General features: G+C 46.2%; 1 protein-coding gene across 1 annotated transcript in view; it reads left to right on the forward strand.

The window, feature by feature from the left end:
• The first annotated feature begins 2,204 nt into the window (after positions 1-2,204).
• Positions 2,205-16,116, forward strand: part of NTRK3 (neurotrophic receptor tyrosine kinase 3) — a 539,904-nt gene continuing 525,992 nt past the window's right edge. Inside the window, exon 1 of the mRNA XM_042941053.1 lies at positions 2,205-2,340. The gene's annotated coding sequence lies outside the window, so the exon portion shown is untranslated. The remainder of the gene's footprint in view (positions 2,341-16,116) is intronic.

Genomic DNA, 16,116 nt, shown 5'->3' on the forward strand with positions numbered 1-16,116 from the left:
TATCTCATTTAAAATTTCACATCTTGTTATGTTTAAAATCCATTCCACTTTGGTTATTGGTAGCTTTTGTCTTGTCCACATTTTCCTGTTGGAGTGTTGATCTTATTGATTTGTAGAAGCTCTTTGTATATTGAGGGATTGGCCTTTTGTCTGTGATACACGTTGCAAATGTTTCCCTCAGTTTTTACTCTTCTAATGACTCTTTTTCTCATAAAGAAAATATTTATTTTTGTGAAGTTAGTGTAATAGTCTTTCCTATCATAGTTTCTGGGTTTGTGTCATACTTTGAAAAAGGCCTTTCTCCCTCCAAGAATGTAAAAGTTTTTCTTTGTGATTTTGTTTTATGTATATGAATTTTTCTTCCATCAGGGATTTATTTTGGTGTAAGGAATAGGTTGAGATCAAACTTTTCTTTTCCAGGCAGAGACACAGTTTATCCCAACATCAATTGTTAAATACTATATCCTTTGTTCTACTGATTCAAAATGTTATGTTGACCTTGTACTATATTTTTACCTGTATTTGGGTATGTTTCTGGAATCTGAAATCTGTTTCACTGATGGATTCTCTAAAATAATAGACTGAGGGAGGAGTGATCAGGGAAGGTCTATGCAAGAGTATGACATTTCAGGAAAGGCCGGCAGGGCTGTTCTGGTGGAGGAAGCAGCATGTGCAAGGGCCCTGAGGCAGGAAAAGAGTGCACTGGAAGAACCAAAAGAGAGAAGCCTGGTGCGGCTGGTCCTCAAGAGAAGAAGCACATGGAACAGGACAAGGCTGGAGAGATGGGGAGGGGCCTGATTAGTCCTCATGGGCCATGTGAAAGCTTTTGTACCTATCTTATGCAATTGGGAGGCTTTGAAGGGTCTTAAGCAAAGGGGTGACATGATCTGGTTTATGCAGGAACTTAAAATCTCTTTTTAAAAATGGCTTGGGGCCCCTGGGTGGCTCAATCAGTTAAGCATCTGACTTTGTTTGACTCAGGTCACTCTCATGGTTCTTGAGTTCAAGGCCTGCATCGGGCTCTGTGCTGACAGCACAGAGGATCTGTGCTTTAGATCCTCTGATCCCTCTCTCTTTCTGCCTTCCCCTGCTAGTTCTGTCTCTCTCTCTCTCTCCTTCAAAATAAACAAATAAACTTTAAAAAAAAAAAAGGCTTAAGACATTTGTTGAATGAATAAAGACAAGTGGTGTAGGTTTGTTTTGCAAGACCTCTGAGGCATGGGGGAGGAGTGCCCATCTTTCTTTACTCTTGGCGTTTCTCACATCGCCCCCAGGCCCTCTTCCTCCTCTGCTTCATTGTGCTGAACACAGTGAGACCAGCATATTAGCCAGTAATTAGCTTTTAATTAGAAAAGCATGTCTTTGCCTCTACGAAGGGACAAATACCTTTAAAAATGGAATCACTTTAATTGAATAAATTTTTTACCAGATAGTTTTGAAAATTCTAGTCCTTTCATTAGAAGCCCCATCGAGCAAAGCCATTTGAAAATGCTCGCTTAATGTAGCAGTCACTGGAGCATCATTTTGAATATATTGTTTTATCACAAAGGGGAACCCAACTCTTGGCCAGAACAATGCTCTTGCCCTGATGCTCAGGGCCTCCCTTGCAGGTTCCCTGGAGTAATGCTGCTCCAATATAGTCCCGGACCAGCAGCAGCACCACCGGGGAGCTCGCTGGAAATGCAGAATCCCAGGCCTCACTGCAGACATCTCGAATCAGAATCTCTGGGATTGGGTCCAGGAAATTGGTGTTTGAAAAAACTGCCCCGGAAATTCCTAGGTATGCTCAAGTCTACATACGGAGCTCCAGCCTATTGGATAGATGGCCACAGGCAAAGGCATTCTTACTGAGCACTGGTGATCATGTGTGCACCCCACAAACAAGTGTGGAGGAAGCCCGGAATGCCAGGCACTTCCTAGGGACTGGGAATACAAGAAAGTCTCTGTCCTCTAGGAATTCAGTCCGAGAGAGGGCTTTTTTGCTTATTTGTTTTTTGTTTTTAAGAGTGTGAATTGAGTCACTTACGAGGCAAGTCCAGGATTCTGTGGAAGTGTAGAGAGGTGTGGCTGAGGTGGGTATCTGTTGTTTTCTCACTCGACATCAGACCTCACTTTTGGGGGATAGCTTCTTATGTTTTGGGAGAACCACCTCCTTCTCATCCTCAATGTTTATGTTTCAGAAAAAGCTGAGCCCATGCTGGGCCCCCAGGATGGTCAAAGCTCACAGCCAGGTCGCAGGATTGCTGTAGTGATGGACAAGTCTCCCCTCCAGAGCCCGCGAGAGGAAGCGAGCCTTCGGCGGACTTCCTGGAAGGAGGCTTCTCTCCGCTGGATGTGAAGGTGAGTGGGTCGGACGTCTAGAGCTGCTACAGCCTCCTAGTGACTCCAAAGAGGAGACTGTCTAAGTATTAAGACAACCATGGAGGAGAACAGAGAGAGCCAGGTGAAAGGAAGGAGTCACCCAAGCTCTGGTGACATTGCTCAGGCCCTTGCAACCCAGCTGGGCCTGGAGCCATCAGACTGGGGAAGCCAGTTTGGGCTGGGTTCTTACTGCCTCCAATTAAAAGAATGCTAATTTTCAATATCAGGACAAAATGATAGTACTGTGGCTTAGTATTTATTTCACGGGATGCTGAAATGCTAGTGTGAATACTGGTACTTTAAAATCAAGTATTTAAAATTCATTTTTAAATAATCAGTGACACTAAAACCTTAATACCTTTCAAATATAAACTATGTATAAACAGATTACAAAATGTCAACCAAAAGTATTAATTAAAGTATGAACACAGAGAATACATTATTATTCTGCTATCATTCTGATATGCGCAATTGCCCCCCACGAGCCCCCGCTGCTTCCTCTCTGCCCTCCTGTCCTGGTCCTGCTCACCACTCCCCACTGGTCTCCTGTCGCCCCTGTGTGTGGTTCAGGCTGCCCTCGGCCGCTAGTCCCATGTGTGGGCTCTGTCTCTCTTTGTTCTCTCTGAACCCTGTCTATACCTTTGTAAACAGTTCCTTTACTGAACTCTTCTCAATTAGCTAGTTTGAGTGTGCCATCTGTTTCCCGATACATGTCTCAACCCCGAAGCCAAAGCAGTCACTGAAGAACGCTACCTGATGGGCATCTAACTACCTGGGGGGGGGGGGGGTTGGTCAGGGAGGGCTTCCTGGGGGAGGAGCTATGTGCGCTGCTTTGGGGGAACGAATGGGAATTAGGCAGGTAAATGGTGATGCAGCTCATCCCTCCAGACTGATCCCTGGACTCACTGCCTCCGGGAAGCCTTCCCTGATCTGGAGGAGCTGGGGAATGACAGGGAGGACATTCCAAACAGAGAGAGCAATACATGAAGCCTAGGGAGACTGTACAGGGCTGAGGGCAGAGGGTTTCAGCAAGCTCTGAACGTAGATCATGAGAATGAGTGGAGGTGAATAGAAGGTGGAAGAGGTAGGCAGAGTCCAGGATCCCACTTTGCCCAGGATATGATGCTTCTCTAATATCTGGCCAGATCAAGGATGATAATGAGCCACCCACGGGATATGGACCACATCTTCTGTTTGGGTGTTTGAATTGGTGCTCATACAAGATGGGAGTGGATCAGGTTGTGGTTGGCCCATGGATTTCCCCAAAGCTCAGGAAGATCCTGGGGGGACACTTAGTCCAGAAGATTTTTCTCACCAGGAGGAGAGGACAGGGAGTCCTTTTGGTTCTGACCCGAGGGCTTGGCCAATGAGCTCAGGAGATGTTTCTTGATGGCATAATGTGCCACTGAATATACACATGGGGGGAATCAGCTAAGTCTGGGGGATACTCTTATCAGCAAACCATGCCAGAAGAAAACAGAGTCATCCTGAACAACAGTGGTTAATCAATGGCTTTGAAAGGTGGCTTCTGGCTGTGTGCTCAGACACAGCGCTGACCTTGGTTGCTGACGGCTTCCCAGGACAACCAGTGACTCCCTGCCCTCAGCTGTGCAAAGAGGTAGAGGCCCAGTTGACCTGAGAATTGGAGGGGCCCTGACCCCTCCAGGACACCCACTCCCATGACACCCTAAACCCAAAGACAAACAGTGTGAATGCTCAGGTGTGCTCACCTGAGAGACTCAGGGACACCCCAGGAGACTTCTCTTTGACGTGTGCGAGGCAGCCAGCCGCATTAAAACTTGTGATGGGGCCAATGGGGCCAGAAGAGGAGAGGGAAAGAAGATCACCATTTATTGAGTCCTTACTATGTGACAGACATAAGCTAGGTTCTCATAAACACCTCACAGAAACATTGAGAGGTAGGCATTATTCATGCCTGTTTTACCGATGAGAGTAGAGAACAAAGAGATTAAGACGATCTTCTATGGTCACCCAGCTAGTAAAGGTGAAGCTGGGGTTTGAACCCAAGTCCCCCTGGCTTCAAAGGGCATACACATCTGTTCTACGGAAGGTATTGAAAATTGATATTAAGTGGCCCCTCTATGATTTAAGAGCTGGACAGTGTGTGCAGAGCCTGAGGCTGGTCCTGGTCTCACCGGCTGGGGATGCCGGGCAAGGCCTTGACACGTCCCGTTCTTCAGTCCAGCCACTACAGCCAGTGATGGATCCTTGTGGGCACCTTCTCGCTGGACCAGCAGCAGAAAAGCATCCATTTGGAGGTTCTAGTGCAAAAGCCTCCAGAACAGATTTTAAGGAATGGCAAGCTTTTCTGTGTCTTCTGTGCTTGTTTCCTCATTCCCTGGGTGCGGACAGAGTTGCTCCTGGGCGAAGTGCAGTATCGATTCTCCCTTGCGAATGTCTTAGGAAAGGCTGAGAAGTGGACCGGCTTGTAGACCATTGTCATTCCCTCGTCTCTGCCTTCCCCTTCCAGCCTCGCTCTGCACGCATCGGCCCTAGTGATTTCCAGGGCCATGGCCAAGGGTTTGCCGACCTCTCTGTGGTTTGGGGCTTGCCCTGTGCCGTAAACTGGCACCGCCTAAAACTGGCCTGGAGCCGTTTTCTCTTGCCACTTTCCGTGCCGCGTGCCAGCTCGCTCCAGATCGTCCTCGCTCCTGAGGTTTCACTTCTGACTTTGCAAACTCAACCTTCCTTCCTTCCTCAACTCCATTTGGAGCGTTGCTTGACCGGTTCTGCCCCTGGCTGCCCTTGCCACCCTGCTCCCGGGACCCTCCAGCTCAGTGCAGTCCGCGTGCCCCTCACTCCCACCAGGCTCACCGTGGCTCAGCAGGCAGGACTGGAAAGGATACGGTGGAAAGGGTACAGTGCCCCCTACCGGGACAGAGGCGTGGTTGTGCTCAGGGGCTGGAAGTGGGGACAGGATCAGATACGCCTGCTCTCAGGTCTAGTTTACCAACTTCACTGGGCCAGTCTGGGAAAGTCGGTGTGCACTTTGGGTAAGAGAGTTAGTTGCCTCTGAGAAGAGTTCTAGAACACTGACTCTGAAGAGGGCCTGAGGGATTTACTCCAATGTACCCCTTTCCTAGATAGGAAAACTGAGGTTGAGTGTGTTTGATGCCCTGGCGATTGCACACAACTCGTTTTTGGAAGAACTGGAGCCAGCATTCAGGCATTAGATTTCCATTTTGATGCTCTTTGCCTCATATTACAGGGAGAAGCAAATTTATCTTCGAATTTAAAACATTTTTGCTCTGAGAGGGATCGTCATTTCTTAATGTCAGTCCCGAGCAGAGGAACAAATCGAAAAGAGCATCCTATATAGCAAAGAAATGACATGCCAGGGAGTTTGCTACGTGCTTTTGGAAACATCTCGGGAGATCCCACCAATGACCTTTGAGGCAGGTTTTTCCTGTGTCCACTCTAAAGATACAGAGAAGCGAGGTGTAGAGAGGACAAGTGACTCTGAAAGTGACCACTCGTGAGGAAGAGAGCTGTAAGTAGTGGCTTGTTTGCTTCAGGGTCTTCCCCTAATGCCACGCTATCTTTTAAAGTGTGTGCATGCAGGTATGTGTGTGAGCACATATACGTGTGTGCACACTTGCCCAGATGCAGGCAGGTGGAACAGAAGCCCTGGGTGGAGTGGATGGTGAATGTCTGTCCCGGGCCGCCTGATGGAAGAGGTTGAGGATGCTGATGTTTGGAAGCTCTAGGATGACCTTCCCATTAGATGCCAGTGTAGGCTGGCGCATCAGGAATGATCTGAAAGAGCAGCGTGGCCAGCCACCCGGGGGGGGGGGGGGGGCGACCAGGGAAGCCTCTGTCCTGAGAGGGGCCGGAGCAGATGGCACAAGGGGCCCCTCCCGGCCCTGAGACATTGCCATGACTGTCACAAGGTAACGGAGATCACTGGCGAGCGACAGGACTCTGGATTTTCTCTCGGCCGGCGTGGGTGGGCACGGGGGGCGTTAGTGAGCGCGGGCACGTGGCCTCCCGGTGTGAGTGTGTGTTCAGGAGTTGACAGGAGCCATTTGGCTGTGGGCCTCACACTCTCAGAGGGCTTCAGATATGGGCTCTTGATATTATCCCCAAATGAGGTTACACTCGCGGTCCGAGATACGCTGACAAGATGGAGAGGAGAAGACATTCATCACACGGCTCTGAGCACATTGCGTTACCAAAGTGCGCTGCCTGTAGTGGCCTGAGAATTAATAGTTCATAAATCCTATGGTTATTTTGTGGATAACACAATTATATTGCATTTAAAACACATGATGATAATTTGTTAAATGTTAACATTTAGAACAGCTACAAATATGGGGACTCGGTTGCAGCAATTTCTCATTCTGTAATATTCTGGAAGCCTCAAAACTGCACATGGCCTGGGTCTCTCATGACCTCTGAGGACCCCCGAGTGTGGATGTTCATGTTGTTATGATTATTTGTGTGAGTACCGGTGAAAGTGTGTGTTTGTGAGCCGGTGAGGGGTGTGTGTGTGTGTGTGTGTGTGTGTGTGTGTGTGTGTGTGTGAGTATGTGGGATGCCGTGTCGTGAAAGAGTGTATTTCTGGGTTGCCGGGGGACCAGGGAGGGCCCCCAGCCTATGGGGACAGGGGGAGGGGAACCGTCAGCCCACTGCCAACCGAAGACGTCAGGGACATAACTCGATTTGATGATTTGGCCTGAGTAACCCTCTCAAAATAGAAAAATCAAGGACCCAGCGTGGAGGCAGCCTGTCTGGGCTTGGGCTGGTAATGAGGACTAACAAGGGTTGATGGAGCCTGGGAGCGATGGGCCGAGATGGCCCCGAGCAGCCTGGCACCCTGGGCCCTGCAGCCATCCAGGGCTCCCCGCCTGGCCTAATGCTATCACCCACAAAGATCCTCACTGATAAGGGCCATGAGAAAGGGAGAGCAGCTTTGCAGCCACAGCAGGACGGCCTACAGACACCTGACAGGAAGCTGCCCTTGTGGGTTGGCAAAGCTGAGATGCCTAGATGGAACTTTCTGGAGGGTGCTTGGTCAAGTACCCACCGGGACAGGGGGCCTTCCCTATCCTTTAAGGGGACATCCTTGAAGGGGCTCCTGAGTGGCTCAGCTGGTTAAGCGTCTGACTTAGGCTCAGGTCATGGTCTCGCGGTTCACGAGTTCGAGCCCTGCGTTGGGCTGGCTGCTGTCAGCAAAGAACCCCCTTCAGATTGTCTGTCTCCCTCTCTCTGCCCCTCTCCTGCTCATGCTCCCTCTCAAAAATAAATAAACATTAAAAAATATATCACATAAGTAACATGTTCGTTTTAGGAAACTTGGTGATATAGATTATCATAAATTGAAAAAAACACCCAGCCTTACCCAGACATCCCTACTGTCCACACTTTGTTGCATAGGATCTGGCATTGGGGGCTGGAGGGGGGCAGTCCACCAGGAGGAAAATTACCCTGGACATTTCCTTAAGGAATGTGTTGCATTAGCAGTGGACATACGACCTCTCAATCCATACAACCCAACCACTTTCTTCTGGGATGGAACCAGATCACTGTTTTGTTGGTTGAGCCCCAGAAAAAGTAGCTGGCTTGCATTTAGGGGACAGATAGCATGGAAAATACACGTCGTGAAGCATTCTAGTCACACTCAGCATGGGGGGATGCTCACATTCTGGAAGGCAGATGGGAACTGAGAGGGACTGAAATTTCAGCAGCCTCGTGTCCCCATCTTAGCAAGGAGGGTGGCAGATCACAGGTACACTATTGAAGTTGTTCTATCTCTTTCTCCCCTGCCCCTCCCCCACCGTGTGGCATAGGCACAGCATTGAATTCAGAGAAATTGAATTCATGTATGATGTGACTCCACTATATATCTTTTGAATCTTTGTCTATGCATATGAATACATCTGTGATTGTTTGATAAAAACAGGATCATAGTGTATGTGCTCTTTTCAGCTGTTATATCCTGGATATCCTTCTATATAATATCCATATTTTACTTGACCTCCTGGTATGCCACTGAAGAGATAATACCATCATTTGTGTAACTATATAATCAATCCTTCACCGCAGGGCATTTACTTTCAAACTTTTTGTGTTCCTAATAATTACCGCAATAGATCTCCTTCTGTAGGAATCTTTGCTTTTTTACCCAATTATTTTCCTAGAAGAAATGTTTGCATTGAGGAATTCTGTGTCAAACCTATTTACTGTGTAAGCCTTGGGTGGGAGCCCACCTGCTATTTTCACTCTTATCCCGGAAAGGGGAAGAGCTCAGAAAAATGTGATCACAGCCTAGCAAGAGGTGGATCGGCCCCGTCTGTGGGTGAGGGGCGTGGGGACAGTGGTTCCGATCTAAGCTCCTCTGTTTGTCTTACCTCTTCCATCTGCCTCAATTTCCCCATTATTAGCAAATGGGATGAGCTAGGCTCGGGTCATCCTTGGTTTCCTTGGAGCAGTAAAGACGATCCATTACATAGGTAGAGTGCTTTACAGATTTCGAGTCAGTTTTAGAAGTTGTATCCTGTTGAATCTTCAAAAGGCAGGCTTTGTTAGGTCTTCACTTGGCAAAGAAGGGGATGGTGGCCCGGAAAAGTTAAGGGAGATTCCCAAGTTCACAGACAACAGAATTGGCAATGAGGGCCTCTGAATTTTAGTCCAGCAAACGGAAAGTGCTGCTGGGATCACATGGTGAGAAGCGTCAGGGTCTTTGCTCGCAGGCTTGCCAGTTGCTATCCCGTTCGTAGCCAAAGGGAGCAGCCAGCGCTTCCTGTCTGGTGGACAGCTGTCATTTCTGCTGCCCACCATCCATTATCTTTGCTCTTAGTTACATCCTGAGTGGAGTTTGAGGGCTACCTTTAGGTTAGTCATTGCGAACCCAAAGCATATGGCACATTTTGTGGGGCCATCCCTCAGCCTCACTGCTGGTGACATAACTTCCATAGGCTGTTGCTTCATTCTATGGCCAGTTGCTTTTGGGTGATAAAATATAAGGGAGGAGATATATGTATGGGAGAAATCTCTTCTTCCCTTCAGACTTCATCCTGTTCTCAGCATTCAGGGTATGCACATTACCCAGGTCTGGCATATTCTGTCCCCTTGGCTGTTGCCGTTGGTTCGGTGATGTGACCCAAATTGGATCAATGAGATCCAATCCGTGGACTTTTTTTTTTTTTTTTTTGGAAATAGAAACTCTCTTTCTCCTGGATTGGAGCTGCCAGAAGCCGCTGTGGGGGGAGAACCCACATGAAAAACCCAGTCCAAGGAAGTCCGGTGCAGAGGAAAGCAATGTCTGCAGGTAGAGATGGATATAGCAAGATCTCGATTATTTTCTCATCTGGAAATCCTGCAGATGCTGTGACCTTCTGCTCGGCTCCTACAAAAGTACAGATTGGCCCTCCACTGCACCTCCTTCTGATATAGCTCCTGCAGATCTGCCTAAGACCTCGTAATAACTGTAACCTCACTATTGTTCCCTCTGCTTTCTAGGTCTCACGCGAAGGCGTCTGTTTGCAGGAAGCTAGTCTCATGTCTGTACCTTACTTAAAAGGGAGGCTGGAAAGCACCGTTTTTTGATTATATCTTAGAAAGGCAGAATTTGTAGTGTGGAAGTGTTCAAAAGTTACAGATGTCACTATAATCCACTCCTTCACCCCTAGTGTCAATATGGGCCCTGTTTTCATACTTACGTTTCCAACCACAGCAGTAACGGTAACCTGTGCTTGCCCAACATCATACAACTATCCCTTATGCAGTGATAATCCACTTCCCCAAAGGAAGGACCTAAAGTTTCATTAGTTGCTGATTCCAGAAACAAGTGGGTGATAGGCATTTCTCCTGTAGTTCTGCCATATTAGCACATTGATACTCTGTAGCCTGTGGGCTAAATTGTAAACAGTAGAGAAAAGGGAAGAGGAAGAAAAAAGAAAATTTGTTGAATATACATAGATATGTACGTGATAAAGCAGACAGAGAAGCAATTATGGATAATTACTGCAGAACTTATGTATGAAACTGGCCACAAGGTTGCAGCTGGTCTTTATAAATGTCCTTTCTCTGCTACCGATTCATGTTCTCTTTGTCCTCAGCAAAAGAGTCCGTTGGCTATGATTCTTTATCCGGAGGGGTGACCCAATCTTCATTCTTGGGGAATCTGAATACTTCCTAGCTCTGCCTGTATGGGGTTAGAAGTTACCTTCTGTTAACTTTTATCACCGGACATGGCAATTTTAGAGGTGCCCCAGGGAATCCCTTATGGTTTACAGAAATAGTCCTTTCTGCCTACATGTATGGCAGCAGTCTACTTTGATAATCTGGATCAGTCATTTTGTCCAACAGGGCATGATAAGTCTCCAATGTCCAGGTGGAAGTCTCTGGTTCCAATTCAATGGATCCATTATTTTGTCTCCTGGTAAAAGTATCCCTCCCATTGGTTCAAAGACCTTTAAACTTGCAAAGCCCAAAGTCACAGAAAGCAAAAATTTAGCAAGTGGTTGATCAGGTAACATAATGAAGGGAGCTACCCCTACTTTTACCATTGTTTCTTGGGGTGAGACAGTCATCATTAACTTAAAGAATAGACTGAATTTTGTAGGACAACACCTCAACCTCACCAGATGTCTGTCTGCTGATGCCATCATGTCAACAGCGCATTCCTCTGTCCTATAAGGCCAGTTACTTTGGGACAATGGAATACATGGAAAGACCAGTGAATATTATACACATGAGCCTATCACTGCAATTAACTCGCTGTACATGAATTCCCTGGTGATGAGCAGTGTTTAAAAGATGTCCAGATTTTGAATAAGGCATTCAGTAAGTCCATGAATTATGTGATTTTCAGAAGCATGGTAGGCAAGGAAGATGTATTAGTCTGCTAGAACCACCATAAAAACATACCCCAGACTGGTGGCTTAAACAATGGAAATTTATTTTCTCACAGTTCTGGAAGCTGGATGTCCAAGACCAAAGTGTCAACCAGTTTACTTTTTTCTGAGGCCTCTCTCCCTGGCTTGCAGATGGCCATCTTCTCCACGTGTCCTCACATGGCCTTTCCTCTGTGTTCACCTATCTCTGGTGTCTTTTTGTGTGTCCAAATTTCCTCTTCTTATAAGACATCAGTCACATTGGATTAGGCCCACCCTAACAGTCTTATTTTATCTTTGTCACCTTTTAAAAGGCCCTGTCTCCAAACAGAGTCACAATCTGAGGTACCGAGTGTTAACAGCTTCAACATATGAATTTTGGAGATACACAATTGAGCCCAAACTGGAATAAGTATCTGTTCCAGTAAGAACAAATTAGTGCCCCCTCCATGGAGAAGAGACTGCAATGCAATCAGTCTGCCCAAAGGTAGTTGGCTGTCTGTCAAGGTATGTGACTTGTCCAGGGATCCCAGGTGGTTATTACCACTGGCAAGTTGTGTGCTTACCAGTGTCATTTTCTCAATCAGGGAAAGTCCTTGTTGAGCCCATGCATAATATCCATCTCTGTCACCACGGTCATGTTTTTTATGAGCCGTTGAGCAATTAAGGGTGGCTGAAGGAAGAGGCCTTGATATCCACAGAACAGCTTATTTTATCCATCCTTATATTATGAGCTTCCTCTTCAGTAGGAACCACAGAGTATTCTCATCCTGTGCCCATTCTGAGAGGTCCATCCACATGCCTCTTCTCTAGTACTTGTCATCAATCCTTCAATATTGTTAGCTCCAAGTCTGCTCAAACCATTAGCCACTGCCCATGAGACCTAGACGATCCCTATTCCAGGGCATCTCTCTTTCCATACACAGCAGAGGCTAAGATGTGCCCTTAAAAGTCTGCCTAGTAGGGGAGATTTCTTTTCCTTACTGTTCTATACTGTTCTTTTCCTTACTGTACTGTTCTGTTCTTTTCCTTACTGTATCTCTATGTGGAGTGATAGTCCATTTTCATCTGATGCCCCCAGAGTGTGCAGAGCTACCCAAAAATCAGGTACTCGTTTTTACCTTTATAGTCAATTGGTCATTTGGAACACCTCTTTTTTTTATGTTTATTTATTTATTTTGAGAGAGAGCGAGTGCACAAGCAGGGGAGGGACAGAGAGAAGGAGAGAGAATCCCAAGCTAACAGTGCAGAGCCTGATGTAGGGCTTAGTCTCTTGAACCATGAGATCATGACCTGAGCTGAAATCAAGAGTTGGGTGCTTAACCGACTGAGCCACCCAGGTGCCCCATCATTTGGAGCACCTCTTAAGGCTATGGCATGGGTTGAAGAAAGGATGGAAATGTGGAGAAGGTAGATACCCTGGGAGATCATGCAAATTTCTTGTGTCTTTTGGATCAGCTAAGTTTATACATTGCATACCACTTCCATCTGGTCATGAAGTGTTTTTGGATCCACCCTAACACTGGTTGGCAATCTTTAGTTCACGATGGGCAGCTTAGTTGCAAGGCCTCCAGTTTTCTCATGGTTGGACATTCTGCCTCTGCCAATAGCAAGCCATGAACGGTTGAGGTGACATCAACAAGATGGCGTCACAGATCCTGACTTTGCTCTCCCTCACAAGAACAATTAACAACTATTCATGGGCAAGACACCCCTGAGAGAATCCTAGAACACGGGGTGAGGCTGAGGCACCCCTGCACACAGAGACCAAGCCAGACTGCAGGAAGGGAAGAGGAACGGCAGCAGGGAATGGTTCAGCGCCTAATAGAGAGGTCTCCTAGAGCCCACAGTCCTTCCAGTGGGAAAAGAGCACCCCTGGAGGACATCCAGCTCCCCTAACATTGTGGGTTGCTTCTTGGGGTCTCCACTCCAGGTGTGCCCCATAGGGATGGCAGGGGATCCTCAGGGCTCCCCCTGGGAATCTGACTGTGCTGGAGAAGCAGAGGGTTGGAACAACCCACACCGGGACCTAAGCAGACTCGGTTCCTCCCTGCAGAGCTCAAGTAGTGTCCTGACCAGCACTTTGCTCATCTGCAGAACGAAGTCAGTGGTGCTGTCTGACCAGGCACCTGTAGCCCGCCCATCTGAATAGAAAGGCTGACAAGAACACATGGAAGCCACGAAGTGTAATCTGCCCACTGAAAGGGCATGGCTTTGTTTCAAGACTCCAGCTGCCTCAGCTGTGGTTCCCTTACTGGGGTTGGCTACCGGCTCCACACAGCTCTCAGTCCGCCACAAATCTGCCAAGACATGCAGGCCTAGTGGCATAGTTTTGCACCTCATCCAGAGCCTTCCACACAGCCTTCTCTTGCTTTGTATTCCACACAAAGCAGGCAGCCTTGCGGGTAAGTCTTACCTGTTTCAACTACACTGTCGTGAACTGGTGGAATAGCTGAGGTGGGACTCACACCCAACTCCGGTCACCCTTACTTCTGCAAGCCTCTACCTTGGCAGTGGACCAGAGCAATATTCTGTGTTGCTAGAGATTAGTATTAGCTCAGAGCCAGGATCAAATAATCCCCCAAAGTCCTAAGAGTTTTTTTTTCCTCTAGTGTACAGTTATGCTGAAATGTATTTTATGTCCCTTTGGTAACGTTTGATGGTATGTGCTTTGATGTTACCACATAATTCTTTTTTAAGGATACCCAATCTCCTTTTCAATCAGAAAGCTCTGGCTCCTTGAACTGATTTAGGTCTGGGAGTCTCTATAGTAGTGATGTAGTGAGTCTCTAGAGTGGTGGCTCAAATCAATCTTTTCTGCTTACTAAGCCTAGGGTTTTTTGTTTTGTTTTGTTTTTTGGTTTTTTGGTTGGTTTTTGTTGTTGTTGTTGTTTTTTGGTCATGCACATTAAGTAAAACTTCGGTAGCCCATTTAATTCAGTCATAGAGATCTAATTATCTCCAAACATCCCTATAGGTAAAACCAATCCGTTTGTTATTTTGGCTCTGCTGTGTATTTTGGGAACTACTCTACATTTGCTTGGGTAGTTGAGTACACCTGCTAGATCTTTGTTATTCTAAGTTTCCATCATGTCACCTAAATTAAGGAGATCATTATAATGGCAGCTTTTCCTACCTTTATACTTTATCTACAGTGGATAGCTACTAACGTGCTTCTAAAGGATGTTGCTGCTCTTTGTTGACAACATATTTTTCAATACTATGGTGAAAAGATTGTCTTCTGAGCCCTCGTGTGGGTTATTTTCAGGGTAGGAATTGTGAACATATGAGAAATCTGCTCTTATAGTCTCATCTCCGCAGCTTTTAGGGTTCTTTCCTCTATATTATATCAAGTTCTTTCTGGCATTTCAAATTCATATAGGCTACTGTTGACTCTAGTTTTAGTCCATCAACCAAGCAAATAAATGGAATCCTTCCCAGTTGCTTGAGTCAATATTTTGCATCCAGAGTCTCTAGTAGGTGTTCACACATTGAAAATTTAACCTAATCTAAAATTAAGTTCCTCTCTCCCTGTTCCAGGTCCACGAGGCTCCATTCCCACACATGTTCCTCATAAATATTTTTTTAATTTAAAAATTAACATACAGCAAGATGAACTTTCTTGGCGTATAATTCTATGAGTTTTAATACACATATAGATTCATGTAGATACCACCACAATCAAGTTACAGAATAATTCCATCACCCCCAAATCTTTGTACTACCCCTGTGCAGTCTTAACGCTTCCCCCACGCCTAACTCTTGGAAACCATGGATCTGCTTTCCATCATTGTAGTTTTGTCTTCTGATGATGTCATATAAGTGGAATCACATAGTATGTAGTTTTTGCAGACTGGGTTCTTTAGCTTAACACACTTGAGATTCATCCACATTGTTGGTGTGTATCAGTACTCTGCTCCTTTTTATTGATGAATTTTCCATTGTGTGGATGTGCCAGTTTGTTCACCCACTCAGCTCTGAAGGACATTCTGGTTGCTTATAGATTTTGGCAATTATGACTAGAGCTCCTCTAAACATTCATGTGAGGGTTTCTGTGTGAACATAAATTTTCATTTCTTTAGGGTAAATACCTGAGGAGTGGGATTGCTGGGTCATATGGTAGGTGTATGTTTAACTTTATTAAAAAACTGTTCAAGTGGGGCGCCTGGGTGGCTCAGTGGGTTGAGCGCCGACTTCGGCTCAGGTCACGATCTCGCGGTCCGTGAATTCGAGCCCCTCATCGGGCCCCTGTGCTGACAGCTCAGAGCCCGGAGTCTGGTTCAATTCTGTGTCTCCCTCTCTCTGACCCTCCCCCATTCATGCTCTGTCTCTCTCTGTCTCAAAAATAAATAAACGTTAAAAAAAAAATTAAAAAAAAAACTGTTCAAGTGTTTTCTGGAGTGAATACATTATTTTGCATTTCTGCTCACAACGTATGAAAATTTTACTTCTTCCCCACTCTTCCCAACTTGCTTGATACTGTCAGGTTTTTATTTTATGCCCGCCTCTCTAATAGGTGTGTTCTAATTTGTGTTTCCTTAATGGTCAATGGTATACATCTTTTTTGTGTGCCTATTAGTCATCCATACATTTCCTTTGTCCAAATGTTTTGCCCATTTTGTTTTATTATTTTTTTAAAAATAGGCTTCATGCCCAGCATGGAGCTCAATGCAGAGCTTGAACTCATGACCCTGAGATCAAGACCTGAGCTGAGATCAAGAGTTGGACGCTTAACCAACTGAGCCACCCAGGCGCCCTTGTGTTTTGCCCATTTTAAACTTGAGTTGTCTGGTTTCTTACTGTTGAGCTTTTAAAGATATCTGTATTCTGGAAAGAAGTCCTTTGTCAGATACATGATTTCACATATTTTCTTCTAGTCTGTAGCTTGTATTTTCAC

Source organism: Panthera leo, chromosome B3 (assembly GCF_018350215.1).
Source record: "Panthera leo isolate Ple1 chromosome B3, P.leo_Ple1_pat1.1, whole genome shotgun sequence".
NCBI classification, from domain to species: domain Eukaryota; kingdom Metazoa; phylum Chordata; class Mammalia; order Carnivora; family Felidae; genus Panthera; species Panthera leo.